General features: G+C 46.6%; 1 long non-coding RNA gene and 1 pseudogene across 5 annotated transcripts in view; both read right to left on the minus strand.

Annotated features, from left to right (window-relative positions):
* LOC117069462 overlaps nt 1–10136 on the minus strand; it is a 94134-nt gene extending 83998 nt beyond the window's left edge. For all 4 annotated transcript variants that reach the window (XR_004431553.1, XR_004431555.1, XR_004431554.1 and 1 more), the window contains exon 1: nt 9892–10136. This is a non-coding gene — a long non-coding RNA (uncharacterized LOC117069462). The remainder of the gene's footprint in view (nt 1–9891) is intronic.
* Nucleotides 10137–16712: 6576 nt separating this feature from the next.
* Nucleotides 16713–18810, minus strand: LOC117069464 (annotated as a pseudogene). Its single transcript, XR_004431557.1, has 2 exons — nt 17716–18810; nt 16713–17390 (listed from the first exon to the last, which is right to left on the minus strand). The product of XR_004431557.1 is annotated as a polypyrimidine tract-binding protein 1-like (transcript).
* Nucleotides 18811–19471: the final 661 nt, after the last annotated feature.

The following is a 19471-nucleotide window of genomic DNA, read 5'->3' on the forward strand; positions in this document are numbered from 1 at the left end:
GATGATAGCGTACTACAGCCTCAAACTTCTGGGCTCAAGCCATCCTCCTGCCTCAGCCTCCTGAGTAGCTGGGACTTCAGGTGTGTGTGACCAGCCTGGGCTGGAGCCATAGCTAGTGCCTGATGAGTGCCTGACATCAATTTTTATCACATTTAATTCTCATAACAATCTAAGAGGTAGGTAATATTAACGTCATTTTGCCAGTGAGTAAGGAAGAGGTCAGAGAGGGTACATAACTAACAAGGAGTCACACAGCTTGTGAAGTTCAAACACAAATCTATTTGATTCTAAAGTCAATGAGCTATATATTAGTCTGTTCTCACACTGCTATAAAGACATACCAGAGACTGGGCAATTGATGGATTAAAAAGGGTTAATTAACTCACAGTTCCACAGGCTGTACAGGAGGCATAGCTGGGAAGGCCTCAGGAATCTAAAAGTCATGGTGGAAGGCGAAGGGGAAGCAAGCACGTCTTACCATGGCAGAGCAGGAGAGAGAGAGCGAGCAAGGGGGGAAGTGCCACACACTTTTAAACCATCAGATCTCATGAGAACTGACTATCATGAGAAAAGCAAGGGGGAAATCTGCCCCATGATCTAATCACCTCCCACCAGGTCCCTCCTCCAACACTGGGAATTACAATTTGACATGAGATTTGGGTGGGGACATAGAGCGAAACCATATCACTCTACCATTACACCATCATGCCTCCAAAGAGGACCAGAATCTGGTCAATAAATTTACTTGAAAAACATTTAGGCCGGGCGCGGTGGCTCAAGCCTGTAATCCCAGCACTTTGGGAGGCCGAGACGGGCGGATCACGAGGTCAGGAGATCGAGACCATCCTGGCTAACACGGTGAAACCCCGTCTCTACTAAAAAATACAAAAAATTAGCCGGGCGAGGTGGCAGGCGCCTGTAGTCCCAGCTACTCGGGAGGCTGAGGCAGGAGAATGGCGTAAACCCGGGAGGCGGAGCTTGCAGTGAGCTGAGATCCGGCCACTGCACTCCAGCCTGGGCGGCAGAGCGAGACTCCGTCTCAAAAAAAAAAAAAAAAAAAAAAAAAAAAGAAAAACATTTATTTCGGCCGGGCGCGGTGGCTCAGCCTGTAATCCCAGCACTTTGGGAGGCCGAGACGGGTGGATCACAAGGTCAGGAGATCGAGACCATCCTGGCTAACATGGTGAAACTCCGTCTCTACTAAAAAATACAAAAGAAACTAGCCGGGCGAGGTGGCGGGCGCCTGTAGTCCCAGCGACTTGGGTGGCTGAGGCGAGAGAATGGCGTGAACCCGGGAGGCAGCGGAGCTTGCAGTGAGCTGAGATCTGGACACTGCACTCCAGCCCAGGCAACACAGCGAGACTCCGTCTCAAAAAAAAAAAAAAAAAAAAGAAAGAAAAACATTTATTTCATGTCTACTATATTCCAGGCACTGTTCTAGACACTCACTATATAATAATGAACAACATAAACAAAATCCCTGTTCACGTTAGGTTTAAAGACTGGAAGTTATTGAAATTGTAACCTTATGTTATTTTCAGACTAGTCTGACCTTGGACACACAGGTTACATATGGAAACTTGAATAATTCTGAGGCTTAAGATAACTTGGATTTCCATTACTCAGCCCTGCTCAGGGGGCCAGCTGCCAATGCCTGCCCCACTACTCATCTGTACATAATCTGCTCCATTACACTGATTTAGGAGAAAACATAGTTCACTTCTGTTTTCCAAAGAATGAGAATAACTTGTGCTGGAGAGAAGTTGAGAACAGGGGAACAAGGACAGAAACAGAGGACACAATGCTCTTGACGATTGCTGATGCCTATGCAAGAATGTGTTGCATTTAGAAACAGCATCTATATCCATATATATGCCCATATAGTATAGGTATATCCATATAGCTTACATGAAATCAAGCTCTCATCCACATCCCTTTGAACAGATAGAGTACAAGACAGTCCGGGCAAGAGCATGGTTAGTGTATTTATACAACTGATGCTATGGGAATATTGGCAGGGTGGACTAGTCAGAGTCAAGTATGACACCATTGCTAGAAGCTTTTTTTTTTTTTTTTGAGATGGAGTCTCGCGCTGTCTCCCAGGCTGGAGTGCAGTGGCCCGATCTCAGTTCACTACAACCTCCGCCTCCCGGGTTCAAGCAATTCTCCTGCCTCAGCCTCTCAAGTAGCTGGGACTACAGCCGTCTGCCACCACTCCCGGCTAATTTTTGTATTTTTAGTAGAGACGGCGTTTCACCATATTGGCCAGGCTGGTCTTGAACTCCTGACCTTGTGATCCGCCCACCTCGGCCTCCCAAAGTGCTGGGATTACAGGCTTGAGCCACCGCACCTGGCCTGCTAGAAGCTTTCTATACCTCAGTGTAAGAGGTGCAGGCAGGGTACATGGAGTCATGATTTGACTTCCATTTTAACTAAGCCCATGACAAAGGAGGTAGAACATAGTTGGTAAGTACATGAACTCTGTAGTTGTGTGTGATGGTGCATGCCTGTAGTCCCAGCTACTCGGGAGGCTGAGTTAGGAGGATCATCTGAGCCAGGGGAGATTGAGGCTGCAGTGAGCTACGACTGTGAAACTACACTCCAGCCTGGGCATGGTATGAACTCTAGAGAAAAGTTTGTGAGTGACTCCATGTTGTGCCACTTACTAGCTGTGGGGCCATGAATAAATGATTTAATTTCTTTTTGCTTCACTTTCTTATCTTTAATATGGAGATGGCCAGGCACAGTGGCTCACACCTGTAATCCCAGCACTTTGGGAGGCTGAGGTAGGAGGATCACTTGAGCTCAGGAGTTCGAGACCAGCCTGAGCAACATAGTGAGACCTCATCTCTACAGAACAATTAAAAAATTAGCCAGGTGCGGTGGAGCATGCCTGTAGTCCCAGCTACCCAAGAGGCTGAGGTGACAGGATCACCTGAACCCAGGAATTCTGGGCTACAGTGAGCTGTGATCATGCCACTGCATTCCAGCCCGGGCTACAGAGCAAGACTCTGTTTTTAAAAAATAATAAAGTAAAATAAAATAAAATAGATATAATGATAATAAAAGCTGCCTCACAGGATGGATTCTAAAGATTAACAAAATATAAGTGTTAGCTAGTATTAACAAAGATTCTTTGGATAATTGGTCATGATTGATATTATATGTGTTGATGAAATCCTATTTCATTTTTCCTCTTTCAGGGCAGAAAGGAAGATTATATATTGCATCGTTCCTTTCACATACAGCTAGGTTTTAGCCAATTGATTATTGGTGGAAATGATAGCCACCCTCAGTCTTGGCACTTACAAACATCCTACAGGTTTTTTTTTTGCCTCTGCTGCAGCAATCCTGAAAGTCACATGAGATGGCAACATTCTAAGATGGTAGAACCTCCATCAGCCTGATGGAGAGGTCCCTGAGAGATTATATGGAGCAAATTTCCCCTCCACCCCATCCTTATCTGCATTGGGCATGCAGCATAAACAAGAAATGAATGCTTTACTGTATCAAGCCAGTGAGATTAGAGATTCATTGTTACCAAAGCATAATCTCTCCTATCCTGGTGGATTCTATAAATTCATCAGGATAGGAGAAGTTGCAAACGCTTTTCCCCAGCATCATGGGCCTTCATGTTCCAGAAAGACTTGGAGTCTTAATTGCCTGAAGTGCTAGGTTATCTACTCAAATCCTAGGGTGTGGAGGTTTCTCCATTTAAGCCTCTTAACTTCTTAAGAGCTATGGATTCTTTTTGTACTGCCAACAGCAACCCATATTTTTTAAGGAAAGATAAAACATTCCCCCTTCCTTTTCAAGCTGGATCTCAGCAGAAAGTCTTGCCGCTATTTTTTCAAATGCCACATTCAGTCATTCTTCTACACCTTGACTCATCCACTTAATGGCCTAGTCTTCATGAAGTATAAAGTCTGCTTGAAACGTTCAGGTTTCCATGGCCAGGCCCAGTGGCTCACACCTGTAATCCCAGCACTTTGGGAGTCAGAGGCAGGAGGATCACCTGAGGTCACCTGAGGTCGGGAGTTTGAGACCAGCCTGACCAACATGGAGAAACCCCTTCTCTACTAAAAACACAAAAATTAGCCAGGTGTGGTGGCGCATGCCTGTAATCCCAGTTACTTGGGAGGCCGAGGCAGGAGTTCGAGACCAGCCTGACCAACATGGTGAAAACCCGTCGCTACTAAAAATACAAAAATTAGCCAGGCATGGTGGCAGGCGCCTATAATCCCAGCTACTCAGGAGGCTGGGGCAGGAGAATTGCTTGAAACCACAAGGTGGAGGTTGCAGTAAGCCAAGATCGCACCACTGTACTCCAGCCTGGGCGACAGAGTGAGGCTCCATCTCAAAAAAAAAAGAAAAACAGAAAGGATCAAGAATGTGGCAAGTCTGGGCTTTAATACATGGCCTAGAAATTTAATTCAATAAGTATTTACAGGCCATCTATTTGAGTCTGCTTTAAATGTTCATTGTGCCCGGCCAATCTTGACCCTTTCTTCCCAGAATAAGTCTGTGGGTAAAGAAAGGTGACTGGAAACATTCCCCATCACCTCCTGGTCTGAATGAATTAGGGTATCTTTGTCCATGCTCATTAGAAAGATGGATACGGCTGGGTGTGGTGGCTCACACCTGTAATCCCAGCACTTTGGGAGGCCAAGGTGGGAGGATTGCTTGAGTCCAAGAGTTCAAGACCAGCCCAGGCAACACAGCGAGCCCCCATCTCTACAAAAAATAAAAAAGTTAACTGGGTGTGGTAGCATACGCCCATGGTCTCAGCTACTTGGAAGGCTGAAGTGGGAGAATCGCTTGAGCCCTGGAGGTTGAGACTGCAATGACCTATGATTGTGCCACTACATCCCAGCCTGCGTAACAGAGCGAGATCCTGTTTTTAAAAAAAAGAAAGAAAGGAGGATATGTGTATTGTGGGTTAGAGAACTGGGAAGGGGTGAGAGTCAGGGAGTTGACACAATATTTATTTCTATTCCCTTATATATTGCCGAGTGAATATAGCTAAATTCTTATAAGCCTCTGCAGGTAAGCCATAAAGCTTTCTAAGGACAAGAACCATGTTTTCTATTGATCAAATATTGATAGTTCTTTTATTTCAAACAAGACTCAGTGACAGGACTTTATATTTGCAGCATTATTTAAAATGTATAAGATATTTTCTAAGTTCTGTCTTACTTGCTTTTTACAGTAATCAAGGCTCCACATATCTGGTTTAGGTCACTGTACTGCTAAGTTAAAAAGAAGCTGGAAATGTTCCCTTGAGTTCTTTTGTGTTTATTGTTTCTTTTCTCCTTTCTTTTCTGTTCATTCTTTTTTTTTTTTTTTTTTTGAGACAGAGTCTTGCTCTGTCACCCAGGCTGGAGTGCAGTAGCGTGATCTTGGCTCACTGCAACCTCTGCTTCCCGGTTCAAGCGATTCTCCTGCCGCAGGCTCCCGAGAAGTTGGGACTACAGGTAGCCAGCACTACACCCAGCTAATTTTTCTATTTTTAGTAGAGACAGGGTTTCACCATATTGGCCAGGCTGGTCTTGAACTCCTGACCTTGTGATCCGCCCAACTTGGCCTCCCAAAGTGCCGGAATTACTGGCGTGAAGCACCGCACCCAGCCTCTTTTTTGTTTCTACACATCCAGCAATAATCTTCCTTATTTGAAATTTAGTGGTGAGCACAATTCAGTGCCCACTTGTAAGAGCTGGCGCCTTAAAGTGCTGCTATTCTTGGCCTGCATTGTCTACAAGAGGAGAGGCAGCATCCTGTTTCCTTAGCCACAGTGGCTGCAGAGTCATTTACACTCTTAAGCTCCATCTTAGGACAAGCAGACAACGATCACCAACTGAGAACTCCTTACCCAGGGCGCCACCGAAACCCTCTTGACCCAAAATTTAAGGGTTCATACTTTCTCCAAAAGTATGAACTGGGACCAACCCCTAGAACCAAACCAGTTATCTGGCTTATCAGGAAGCTATCCAGTGTTGCTGGGAGGTGTGGGGGTCAGGAACTCAGAGGTAATTCAGGCTTTCTGGGCCTAGAAGGTCAGAACCAAACTGGTCTTGGGCAGGAGAAGGAAGGAGCCCTGTCCTCCTAAGCCCTCCCTTCCTCGGGTTCTGGGAAGAAGCTCTGGGCTGCTGGTCTTTGCTTCCTCCACCTGGCACTTCCCCATTCTTCCACCTTCTAGTTTGCCTGGGACCAAGCGGGTTCCCAAGATGTGGACTTTTAGTTTTTTGTTCATTTTTGTTTTTTGAAACAGACTTGCTCTGTCACTCAGGCTGGCGTACAGTCATTGGATCTCAGCTCACTGCAATCTCTGTCTCCCGGATTCGAGAGATTCTCATGCCTCATCTCCCAATTAGCTGAGTCTACAGGCACGTGCCACCACGCCTGGTTAATTTTTGTATTTTTAGTAGAGGCAGGCTTTAGCCATGGTGGCCAGGCTGATCTCAAATGCCTGGGATCAGGTGATTCACCCACCTTATCCTCCCAAAGTGCTGGGTTTACGGGTGTGAACCACCACGCCTGGCCTGGACTTTTAGTTTTTAAGCCAGTAAAGTCCTGGAAAAAAAAAAATAGGTTGGTCATCTTAGGACTTCTGGGACTTCATCCCCAGGTCTCACCTCTCTCTTCCCATGGTCTCCCCAGAGATTTCACTGACTTCGCAGCCTCCACCAACTTTTGATGTATAATTCCCCAATAGACCCTCACCTCTGGCTGCTCCTGAGAACCAGGCCAGCATTTCAACCATCAGGCTTTATTGTCATTTACACAGCTAAGCTTAAATTCCATGGGTTCTAAATGACTCACCCTCTCACCCCTCCACCCCACCAACCCTGCTCCCACTCATCTTCCCCATATTTCCGCATTTGTCAATGCCACAGCATTGTTCCAGTTGTTCAAGATTTGTAATATTGACTCATATTCATTGAGTACCTCCTCTGTGCCAGGTTCTGTCCTAGGTGCTGGGGACTCAGCAGTGAACAAAAGTCATGGAGCCCTCATGGAACTTGCATTTTAGTCAAGAGAGACGGGGGAAAAAATATATATATATATATATATGTGTGTGTGTGTGTGTGTGTGTGTGTGTGTGTGTGTATGTATGTGTGTGTATATATATGTGTGTGTGTGTGTGTATATATATATAGAGAGAGAGAGAGAGAGTTAAGTACTAAGTACTATGGGCAACATTATTCTTCAAAAATTTTTATGGCCAAGTGCAGTGTCTCATGCCTGTAATCCCAGCACTTTGGGAGGCTGAGGTGAGTGGATCACTTGAGGTCAGGAGTTTGAGACCAGCCTGGCCAACATAGTGAAACCCCATCTCTATTAAAAATACAAAAATTAGCCAGGTGTGGTGGCATGCACCTGTAATCCCAGCTACTCAGGAGGCTGAGGCAGAATTGCTTGAACCCAGGAGCTGGAGATTGCAGTAAGCTGAGATCATGCCACTGTACTCCAGACCGGGCAAAAAAGTGAGACACCACTCAAAAAAAAAAAAAAAAAAAAAATTCCTTAAAGTTTCTTTTTTGAGACAGGCTCTTGTTCTGTCACCCAGGCTGGAATAGATGGTGTGATCTCAGTTCATTGCAGCCTCTGCCTCTGGGGCTCAAGGCTGAACTTGAACTGAGTTCAGGTGACCCACCTGTGTTGAGCTCCCAAAGTGCTAGGATTAATTTTTGCCCGACCCGGGGAAAAATTAATAAGCAAATATAAGGAATGCTTAGGGTGGGGGATGCAATAATAGATGGGGAATGAAGGGAATCCTTTTGATGTGATACAGAGGTCTGAGGAAGTGAAGACATGAGCCAGGGACCTCTGGAGTACGAGTGTCCCAAGCAGAGGGCACAGTAAATGCAAAGACCAACATAGCTGGGCAGACCAGGCAAGGGAAAGAATGATAAGAAATAAATCAGGGATAAAGCGGGGGTGGGGGGAAATCAGTTTCTGTAGGGCCTTGTAGATAAAAGCATTTTATTTTCACTCATTTACCCTTTAATTTGTTGCCAAACTACAATGATCCCACCTCTGCAGATCTCTTTTTCCCATTTCTGCAGCTACCACCTTGAAACAATCCTTCCTACTTATCATTTGAATTATCATATTGGCTTCCTGAGGGGTATTTTTGTCCCTTGTCTCTCCCTACTCTAATCCTACTCATGGTTGCTATAATCTTCTTGGAGCACAGTTCTGATCATCATCATCATCAGATCATTAGCATACATTTATGTATCTCTGAATAAAAATATACTTTGAAAGGAGGGGGACGGACACAGGAGATATGTTCCCACAACTTCCCAGCATGTCCTTGTCAGAAATAGATAAAACTGTCAAAAGTATGTTGCCAAACATGTCAGAGTTCTGTTTTTATGCCATAATGTAACAATTACAAATTTTTCATCAAAATAAAAAATAAATAGAAAGATGAATTAGTCACAATTCCTTTAGTTGCCACTAACAGAAACTCAGTTCAAATATCTTTCAAAAGGTGATAAACGTTAGCTCACATAGATAGATATTTGACATCTTCAGGAGTGGCCAGCTCCAGGTGCTCAACAAGGGCAACAAGAAATCTATCTCTCTCTTGGATTTGCTTTGTCTCTCTGTTGTCCTTGCTCTCCAGCAGACTCTACACATGCAGTGGTAAAGACAGCTGCCATTGTCTTCGGCTTACATTCCCTCAGCTTTGCAATCCCAGTAGAGAAAGGGTGCCTGTTTCAGCAGAAGTCCCAATGCTGACTCTCATTGGCTCACTCTGGACAAAGGGATTACTCCTCAACCACTCATTATGACTGCATTAGCCAGTCCTGGGTCAGGACCCACCCCTGGAGTCAGGGACTGAGGTCAACCTCACTTGAACTACATGAACAGAGAGTGGAAGATGGGTGGTTCCCAAAGAAACACTTGGTATCAGGATGGAGGAGGGATGATGGGCAGGCAGAAACAAGTGTCCACAATCAAAGGCTAGGAGCACCATTTTTGGTTAGCCCTAACCCCAAACACCTCTAAGAACTCAATAGGCCTCCGCCCTCAAATAGTATTAGTCACGTTGTGCCTATAATTGATCATTTAAATAACTTTCTTGCCCCAGCATCTTAAATGGCTCTCCATTGCTCCCTCTTTGCCAGTCAGCTCTTCCTTCTCTGAATTTACTCAGTTGCTAGACAACAGGGCCTAAGGATGGAAAGAGTCTTTATCTCTGAGAGCAGGTTTTCAATACGTTGCAGCTATTGTTATAATGCCTGTGATCATGGGCACAGCCATATTACTATTATTATTATTATTATATTATTATTATTATTATTTGAGATGGGAGTCTCACTGTTGCCCAGGCTGTAGCGTCATGGCGCTCGCAGCAACCTCCATCTTCTGGGCTCAAGTGATCCTCCCTCCTCAGCCTCCACAGTAGCTGGGACCACAGGCAAACGTCACCACACCCAGCTAATTTTTTGTATTTTTGGTAGAGATGGGGTTTCACCATGTTGCCCAGGCTGGTCTCAAACTCCTAGGCTCAGGTGATCCACCGCCTCAGCCTCCCAAAGCGCTGGGATTACAGGTATAAACCACCATGTCTGGCCGCAGCTGTCCCCCCAAATATTTCAAGTAGGCATCTACTGAGACTTTAATACCCACACAACAACCTTATGAAAAAGTAGGCTTATTTCCATTTTATGTATGGGGAAGGTGAGGCACAGACATGTTGACTACCTTGCCCCGTTTTTTTTCACACAACCAAAATGTGGAGGCTCTGGGATTTGAACCCAGGCCTCTCCGACTCCTAAGTCCCCTTAGAAACCTGCACATTATTTCATTTCTATGAAGGAGAGGGAAGGAGCTCCTCACTTAAGTCTACCAACAGCTCTCAAATCACTTGAAACTCACCAGCGGCCATGACTGTCCCCCGGGGCAAGTAGGTAGCCATAGTTCACCTCATGCTACTTCTTTACCGGGCAGAAAAAATGGAGCAGAATCCGAACTGGTGGCTTGATAGGGGGACACTCAGAAAAGTAAAGGAAGTGGTGGTGCTGAAGCATCCTGCTGCCTCTCAACTCAAAGATCCTTCCACCAAACAAATACCGCCCACCTTCGAAAACAGTCATTGTGGTTGGAACAATGTCTGTATAAAAATAACCGGGCTTATCTTACTCAATCTTGCTCCCCTTCCTTGTCGGGAAAATGTCTGCCGTTCTGGTCTAGTCGGTGCAAGAGGGGCTTCCCGCCTGCTGTTCAGCACTGAGGGGGTGTCGCAGCTACGGTCAGCCTCCCTTCTCCCTTCAGGTGGCCCCTGAAGCAAGAAGAGAGCGCCTGGGACCTCGTGTTGGGACCTGAGCCGGCTCCCAGGTCCCCAGAGGGCGGGTTCCCGGCTCCGCTCAGAGGCCTTTAAGCCCCTTTCACCTCCAGCTCAGAAGCCCCTGGGCCCACCTACACTCTGGCCCCTGCTGGGCTTGGATGACAACTCATAACCCACATCCTGAGGGAATTCTGATGAAACCTCTGAAGGCTCCGGGTCTTGGGGAAGACCAGGTGGGCGTGAAAGTCGGTCTCAGCGGAGACGCCCAGGGGCATGTGGGCCCTAGAAAGGCCTGGCTGTCCCGAGCAGGGGCTGCAGTGAGGCAGCTGGTGGAGAACAGGGGCGCAGGTGTGAGCCTGGTGAAAGGGTGGGCTGCTCAGTGCTCTGTAGAGAGCACCTGCAAACAGTGAGGAGGAGGCTGATGGGCTGGGCCCTCACAGGGATAGGCAAGGCACGACCCTAATGAATCTGGCTCCAAGCACAGCCCCTCCAGTTTAAGCTTGGGGATTGGGAAAGGAGGAGGCCCACAGGGCGGAGCTGAGAGGGCATCTCAGGAGTTCCGGTTACCAAGCAACTGAAGACTCAGGAGCAGCTCCTAGCTGCGTATGCCCTATGCCCGGGCGCAGCATCGAGGATGCCCGGGTGGGGAGGGGGAGGGTTGGGGAGGGAGGGCTTGCCTTGCCCAGTTAGACTTGGAACCTAGATCCTTGGATTTTAATGCTCTTGTGGGAGACATGAGGCAAGATCTTGGACCAAGGAGGTGAATATCTGTTGCATTTTATCCAATATATTCCCGTCTTATAGTGAGAGACTATTTGAGAATGTTAAGTTCTCCATATTGAAAGAGAAGTCCAAATAGAGTCTTTAAAAATTTTTTAATGTATGTTAAACTTTCCATTGTGGAATATTTTACCCATCGCCCACCCCCACATCACCTGGGTTATTTTGAAGTAAAATCCAGTCATTGAATTATTTCGCCCATCAATAGTCCAGTCAGTATCTCTAAATTTTAGAGCTGTTATTCTCTGCCCAGGACAGTTTTGCCCCCTAGGGGACATCTGGCAATATGTGGAGACCTTTTTTTGCTTTTCCAACGTTGCGGGGAAGGAGTGTGCACCCAGCCTCTAGCTGATAGAAGACAGAGTAGAAACAGGGCTGCTACGAAACATTCTACAATGCACAGGCCAGCGCCTCACGACAAAGAACTATATAGCTCAAAATAACAATAGTGACAAGGTTGAAAACCATGTTTTAGAGTCTAAAAGATAAGAACACTCTAAATACATCACAATGATATTGTTAGCATTCATAAAAACAGTAATTCCTCAATATCATCAAATATCTGATTAATATTAAAATTTCCCCAATTATCAAGTAAATTTTAAAAATGTGGAGTTTAAATCAAGATCCAAATAAGACTCATACATTGCAATTAATTGTTATATTTCTTTTTATTTTTTTCCTGCATCCAATCATCCATTATGGTTGACATATTTCTTAGGTCTTCTGGAATCTACAGGTTCTCAACCCTCTTTTTTCCTTGTAATTTATTTATTATAAAATAGATTTATTTTTAATTACAAAAGAGTACACAAGTACATTCCTGATATCAAAATTGAAACATACAGGTAAAGCAAACATTTCCTACCTATGACAGTCCAATCCCAGTCCTCTCCCCAAAGAACTAATTTATCAAAATTGTGTGTGTATTGGTTAAGATTATATTCAATTGGCCAGGCACAGTGACTGACACCTGTAATCCCAGCACTTTGGGAGGCCGAGGTAGGTGGATCACCTGAGGTCAGGAGTTCGAGACCAGCCTGACCAATATGGTGAAACTGCGTCTCCACTAAAAATACAAAATTAGCCGGGCGTGGTGGTGCATGCCTGTAATCCCAGCTACTCAGGAGGCTGAGACAGGAGAATTGCTTGAACCTGGGAGGTGGAGGTTGCACCACTGCACTTCAGTCTGGGTGACAGACAGAGAGACTCCATCTCAAAAAAAAAAATTATATTCAACTACATGTTTCAAAAAACAAAATAATAACAACAAAAGCTTTAATTTTATTTATTTTTCAGAAAGATAAGCCAAGGGATAGGCAGTCCAGGGCTAATGTGGCGACTCCATGAAGTGTTTAGGGTCCCAAGTTTCTTCTAGCTCCCTGTCCTACCATCTGTGAATGTGGCCCCCATCCTCCTGTAGCACAATGGCTAATGGAGAACCATCCCTCTTAAGTATATTAGGACTAGGTAGCAAGATGGAAAAGTGGAAAGGCATATCTCTCTGTATTAGTTTGCTAGGGCTGCTGTGACAAAGGACCACAAATCGAGGGCTTATACCACAGAAATTTACTTATCCTCTCACAATTCTCACAGTTCTGCAGGCTAGAAGTCCAACATCAATGTATCAGGCAGGATTGGTTCCTTCTGAAAACTGTAAGGAAAAATCCGTCCCATGCCTCTCCCCTAGCTGCTCGTGATTGGCTGGAAATCTTTGAGTTTCCTTACCTTGTGGAAGCATCACCCCAATCTCTGCCTTGGTCGTCACATGGCATTCTTCATATGTGTGTGTTTCTGTGTCCAATTTTCCCTGTTATATAAGGACATGTTTATATTGGATTAGGGCCCATCCTCATGACCTCATTTTAACTAATTACATCTGCGAGCACCCTATTCCAAATAAGGTCACATGCTGAGGTACGAGGGATTAGGGCTTCTATATATGAATTTGGGGGAGAGACAATTTAACCCATAACACTCTCCCATAAAGAGACTTTGTAGAAGTCTCTTACACTTCTTTGTTCATACTTCTTTCGCCAAAACTTAGTCTTATGGCCACACCACGCTGCAAGAGATGCTGGGAAAGGGAAGCTTTCACTGAGCACATGACCATCCCCCCAAAAGTCAGTTTTTGTTACCAAAAAGGAAGGAAAAATGGACAGAGCAACTACCAGCAATCTGCCATGGAATGTATCCTACCAGACATTTTTCTTTTTTCTTTTTTTTTTTTTTGAGACGGAGTCCCGCTCTGTCGCCCAGGCTGGAGTGCAGTGGCCGGATCTCAGCTCACTGCAAACTCCGCCTCCCGGGTTTACGCCATTCTCCTGCCTCAGCCTCCTGAGTAGCTGGGACTACAGGCGCCCGCCACCTCGCCCAGCTAGTTTTTTTTTTTTTTGGTATTTTTTAGTAGAGACGGGGTTTCACTGTGCTAGCCAGGATGGTCTCGATCTCCTGACCTCATGATCCGCCCGTCTCGGCCTCCCAAAGTGCTGGGATTACAGGCTTGAGCCACCGCGCCCGGCCCCTACCAGACATTTTTCTGTGTGGTGCATGTAACCAAATGACCACAAACTGGGTGGCCTAAAATACCAGAAACTGATTCTCTCACAGTTTGGAAGGCAGAACTCCAAAATCAAGGTGTTGGTGGGGCCACACTCCTTCCAGAGCCTCTAGTGGACAATCCACCCTGGACTCTCCAGCTTCCGGTGGCTTATTTGTCCCTTGGCCTGTGGCTGCATCACTTCAGCCTCCGCCTCCATCTTCACATGGACTTCCCCTCTGGGCCTTCTCTTCTGTGTGTCCGTTTGTTTTTGAGAGTGAGTCTTGCTCTGTCACCCAGGCTGGAGTGCAGTGGTGTGAACACTGCTTACTACAGGTTCGACCTCCAAGGCTCAAGCGATTCTCCCATCTCAGCTTTCTGAGTAGCTGGGGCTACAGGTGCGTGCCACTGTGCCTGGCTAATTTTTTTGTAGAGATGGGGTCTCACCATGTTGTCTGGGCTGGTCTCAAGCGATCCTCCCACCTTGGCCTTCCAAAGGGCTGAGATTACGTGTGTGAGCCACTGCCCTGGACCCTCTTCTGTCTCATAAAAACACTTGTCATGGCTGGGCGCGGTGACTCACGCCTGTAATCCCAGCACTTTGGGAGGCCAAGGTGGGTGGATCACCTGAGGTCAGGAGTTCAAGATCAGCCTGACCAACATGGAGAAACCCCATCTCTACTAAAAATACAAAATTAGCTGGGCGTGGTGGCACATGCCTGTAATCACAGCTACTTGGGGGACTGAGGCAGGAGAATCGCTTGAACCCGGGAGGTGGAGGTTGTGGTGAGCCGAGATCATGCCATTGCACTCCAGCTTGGGCAACAAAAGTGAAATACTGTCTCAAAAACAAAAAACAAAAAAACAAAACAAAAAATACTTGTCATTGGATTTAGGGCCCACCCAGGTAATCCAGGATTATCTCATTTTAAGATCCTTTATTTTTACATGTGCCAAGACCTTTTTTGCTTTGTTTTTCTCACACCCAATCACATCCTAGACCCATCCATGAGTTCCAGGATGCGACCATATCCTTTAGGGTGAGGGGACCATTCAATGTCCTACACCCTCCCTGGAGCAGCAGATATTTCCAGGAATAGCAAAATATGGCTCTCCACATTGTCCTCATTCATTTTAATTAGCAATGGCAGAGGAAGAGCACTGTGGTAAAACTGTAATGAAATGCTACACACTCTGAGAAGCATAAGTAGATCTGGTTGCCTAGGGCCTGTTTAAAGTTGGAGAAAATCAGAAGGTTCTGCCAAGTGTTGGCATGTGGGTGCTAAGCTGTTTTTGGTAGAATGGTAAACTATGCTAGCATGTTTTTCAATGTTTACCATGCATTTTAGAGAGGTTTCCTGCTAAATGAATTTTCAATTGAGAGCTAGCTCAGGAGCGGGCACAGAAAGATAGAAGGGTAAGAGAAACATTTCCAATGTATCAAGTTATGAGTTGCAGGGCCTCACTTCTTACTTAAAGAGCAAAATGTTGGCTAGGGTTAGCGGTGGAAAGTTCCTGATGCCAGATTTTGGAGGTGGGAGAAAGAAATAGTATCAGCCCTCTACCTGCCACCCTGTTCTTCATCTGCTTCAATTTCAGTTTCAGTATTGAAACTGAGACCATACTGAGCACCAGGAAAGACTTATTTTCCTCAAGCCTCACAAGCAGCTAGGTGTTATTACTTTTGTCCACTTTCCAGATGAGATACTGTGATTTGGAGAGGTTAAGGCACTTGCGCCCATGATCATGTAGCTGTAAGTGGCTAAAGCAGAAGTTCTTAATGTTTTCTGACTGCTAACTTGGTGCTCTTTCTACCACAGCATGAGAGAGGAACATTCCTTTCTGCTTGCAGGTGCCCGTCCTGGTAAGGGGGTAGAGAGAGCAGCAGGCTCATCTCCTACCCACTAGGGCTTGCTCCTCTCTCCCATTTGAAAGCAGAACAGGCTGCAGCAGGAGGCATGCAATTGGTGTTTCTGCCAGTCTCCAATTCTAGTGGAAGAAACTGCCTAATTAAAGTCTGCAGCATGCCCAGAAGCTTCCGGGATTGTTTTCCGTGCATTCCCAGAGCCTGATGATACATATTCTTCATGTTTATGTGGCGTGATACACTGTGCTCCATGAGCATGAAGTATTAGTGAGCCAATTTCACCATCTACGCATCTACAGAGCAACCGGAAGGCATCCCTGTTTTAATTTATGAGGGACCAGCCTGCGCAATCAATAGGTGCCCCACAGGTTATTAAAGAGGAGAAAGATGGCTCAGGCCGCCTTGTTTACTAACAGGCAAATGGTCTTCTGGCAGCTTCTGGCTTGCAAGGGATTTACATTTCCTTTTCAGGCCAGAAACAGTGGTGTTCCCTTTTCATCTCAGCCCCAAGCCTGAGAACAGGGGGCTGGTGGAGGCTCAGGCAGAATCTGAAAGTGCCCTTCCCTGCACTGTAATCTCAGAGAGAGGATGGGGTGGAGGGTCAGCCCAAAGATTTATGAAGTCCCTTTGTGTTTTGAGACCCTGGAGAACAATAGCTTTCCAGGATGGGGGTTGGGATGTAGGGGATGGGAGTGGGTGACTGGGTGTGAGAACAACCAAGCAAAAAGGAATAGGCAACTCCTACCAGGCTGGCTGGAGGGGAAGTGGTCTTTTAGTCTGCCTGCCAGTCTCTGGAGAAGTCCTTTTATTCGCTGTTTTTGCCTTCTCTTTGTTTTGGGTCCTTTGATTTCAGGAAGCTATGGTTCTTTTGCAGTCTACTTTTTAATAGTTCTGGAGGAAGAGTGTAGATTGGATTTTAAAATAAAATAGTAACAGCACTGGGTTATTTAAGTAGAAAGGAAAGAAGTTACTTCCCTTCAGTCCACATTCTGGAGGGCAAGATGGGGTAATACAGGAGTTCTCAAACTTTTTTGTCTCAGGACCCCTTTATATACTCTAAAAATGTATGTAGGTTAGTGGCAGAAAATTTAAAATATTTGTCAATTTTAAGATCACAATAATAAACCCATTACATGTTAATATAAATTACATATTTCTATTTTACTTTAATTTAATTTATTTACTTTAGTAAGGTGAACTAGATTTAATTTTTTAAAATACAGGTAAACTGATTTCTTTTTAAAGAAATAAAATGATCAGTTAAGGTCACTTCAGCTGCTCTTTAAAGTGGCTTTTTTCTGGAATGATGGAAGTTGTCGCCAGGGGGCCCGGCCGTGGGGGGCCTGAGACCCCTAGATGGTGGACTTGGAGAAGGACACCCCCGGGTGGTGGTTCTCCCAGACATGGTGGTTGTGTAGGTCAACGGGGGCCTGGACCGCCTCCTCCACGCAGCGCATTTGGATCAGCGCCATCTTGCGGTCCTTCTGGAAGAACTTGAGTCGTTTGATGACACCCCCATGGCTGGAGGAGAGGACCTTGAGATATTCCTCGGATACTGAGGGCGGGATGTTGGAGAGGTGCACAGTGGCCGAGGGCAGGAATATGTTCTGGAAGTTCTTGAAGCCTGGCTTCTTGAAGCGGTGCAGGGCCGAGTTGCCATAGTCCTTGGTCAGGCCTTGGTCCTCCCGGCCCTCGCGGGGCAGCTACACGTTCTGGTGCTTCGAGGGCGTGATAAGGCTGAGGTGATGCGGATGGGCTTCCCGTGCAGCTTGTGCCAGTTCAGGTGGCTCATAGCCGGCTGGGCCTGGTTGTCGTCCGCCATCTTCAACAGGGCGTTCTCCTTTTTATTGAACAGGATCTTCACGCGCTGCACGTACTCGTAGTTGCTGAAAAGAATAAAGAGGCTTTGGGGACTGGGCGCAGTGGCTCACGCTTGTAATCCCATCACTTTGGGAGGCTGAGGCAGGAGGATCATGAGGTCAGGAGTTCGAGACCAGCCTGACCACCATGATGAAACCCCATCTCTACTAAAAATACAAAAATTAGCTGGGCGTGGTGGTGCGCTTGTAATCCCAGCTACTCGGGAGGCCGAGACAGGAGAATCGCTTGAACCCGGGAGGGAGAGGTTGCTATGAACCGAGATCACGCCATTGCACTCCCGCCTGGGCAACAGAGCAAGACTCCCTCTCATATACACACACACACACACACACACACACACACACACACACGAGGCTTTGGGGTGTGACTCTCTCTGGGTTGAGGTTGCTGACCAGTAAGACAGAATTTCCTGCCCCTGCCAGGCCCGGGATGGCGATCCGGCCTGCCGCTGCAGCTGCCGCCGCTGAGGGGATAGCCAGGGGGACCAGGCTCTGTGGATGTTGGGAACTAAAAGATCGAAGGCCGCGGCCGTGTCTAGTCTAGCGAGGGCTGGCTGTCCCCAGAGGGCAGGTCTGGGCGTGGTAGTCCTGGCTCTTGTCATTGTTGTACTTGACGTTGAGACTGATGAGCTTGGGGAAGTCGATGCACAGCGAGTGGCAGGCGTTGTAGGTGTTCTGCCAGTCCAGCGACAGCTTGACACGCTGGGCGTTCTCGGGGTCGGCGTACTGCAGCAGGGCCTGGAACTGGTTGTTCTTGATGAAGGTGATGGTCTTCAACAATGTGCCGAACTTGGAGAAAATCTGGTGCAGCACATCCAGAGTCAGGGGCTAGACGAGGTTCTCTACGATGATCCTGAGCACTGGGCTCTGCCCGGCCATTGCCATCCCTGCGTCTACGGCCACCGCCGAGGCAGCCAAGGCCAGGTTCCCCGAATGGACCGAGTTAACGCCTGAGGGCCGCTGGGTCCTGCGCCTGGTTGGGAGAGCCGTCGGTCTTCAGTCCCTTATGGTTGGAGAACTGGATGTAGATGGGCTGGCTGCGCAGCACGGGTGTCACCAAGGTGTAGTAGTTCACCATGGTGTTGGCAGCCTCCTCCGTGCTCATCTCGATGAAGGCCTGGTTTTTCCCCTTCAGCATCAGGAGATTAGCGACCTTCCCAAAGAGCAGCTCCAGGGAGATCACCTCCCCTTCGGTGACGTCGATGGGAGCTTCTGGATGTGGGTCACTCTGGAGGGGACACCAGCGCTTCTGCTGTCACCTTTGAACTTCTTGCTGCCATTTCCATTTGCTGCAGAGGCCGAGTTGCTGCTCATGATAAATGGTCTGTTAGTGACACAAGTAGAGAAAAGCTCGTCAGATCCCTGCTTTGTACCAACTGCTATATCTGGGACAATGCCATCCATGACACGCACAGCAGACCCGCGGGGATGGAGTGGAGGCACCGGAATATTTTATTTATTTATTTATTTTTGAGAGAGAGTCTTGCTCTGTCTCCCAGGCTGGAGTGCAGTGGTGCGATCTTGGCTCACTGGAACCTCCGCCTCCTGCGTTCAAGCGATTCTCCTGCCTCAGCCTTCCGAGTAGCTGGGATTACAAGCGCATGCCCAGCTAATTTTTGTATTTTTAGTAGACAGGGGATTTGGGTTTCTCCACGTTGGCCAGAGTGGTCTCGAACTCCTGACCTCAGGTGATTCACCTGCCTTGGCCTCCCGAAGTGCTGGAATTACAGGCATGAGCCACTCTGCCCAGCCCATATTTCTATTTTTAAAAATCGTATCTTCCAAACAAAATTTTCAGCAAGAAAAATGACATTATTTTCAGTTTTGAAAAATGGCATTGTTTTGCATTGTGAAATATTGTGAAATTTTTTAAATGTGTGCATTAACAGAAGATAAATGGATTCTCAAATATTTACTTTTGCATTCAGTATATTGCAATATGTTGGTTTGGTCAAAATGTGTGAAGAAAATCCAGCTTCACACAACTATGTAGCTGGAAAAGGGAAGAGTATTTAATAGTCCTCTTAGATAATTGCGGATATTCTATTTTGATACTACACCAAAACAAGTGTCTTAAAGGTTAGTTGCAATGTGAAGTCTGAAAT

This window comes from Trachypithecus francoisi, unplaced genomic scaffold (genome assembly GCF_009764315.1).
Source record: "Trachypithecus francoisi isolate TF-2019V2 unplaced genomic scaffold, Tfra_2.0 Lachesis_group3, whole genome shotgun sequence".
Classification (NCBI taxonomy): domain Eukaryota; kingdom Metazoa; phylum Chordata; class Mammalia; order Primates; family Cercopithecidae; genus Trachypithecus; species Trachypithecus francoisi.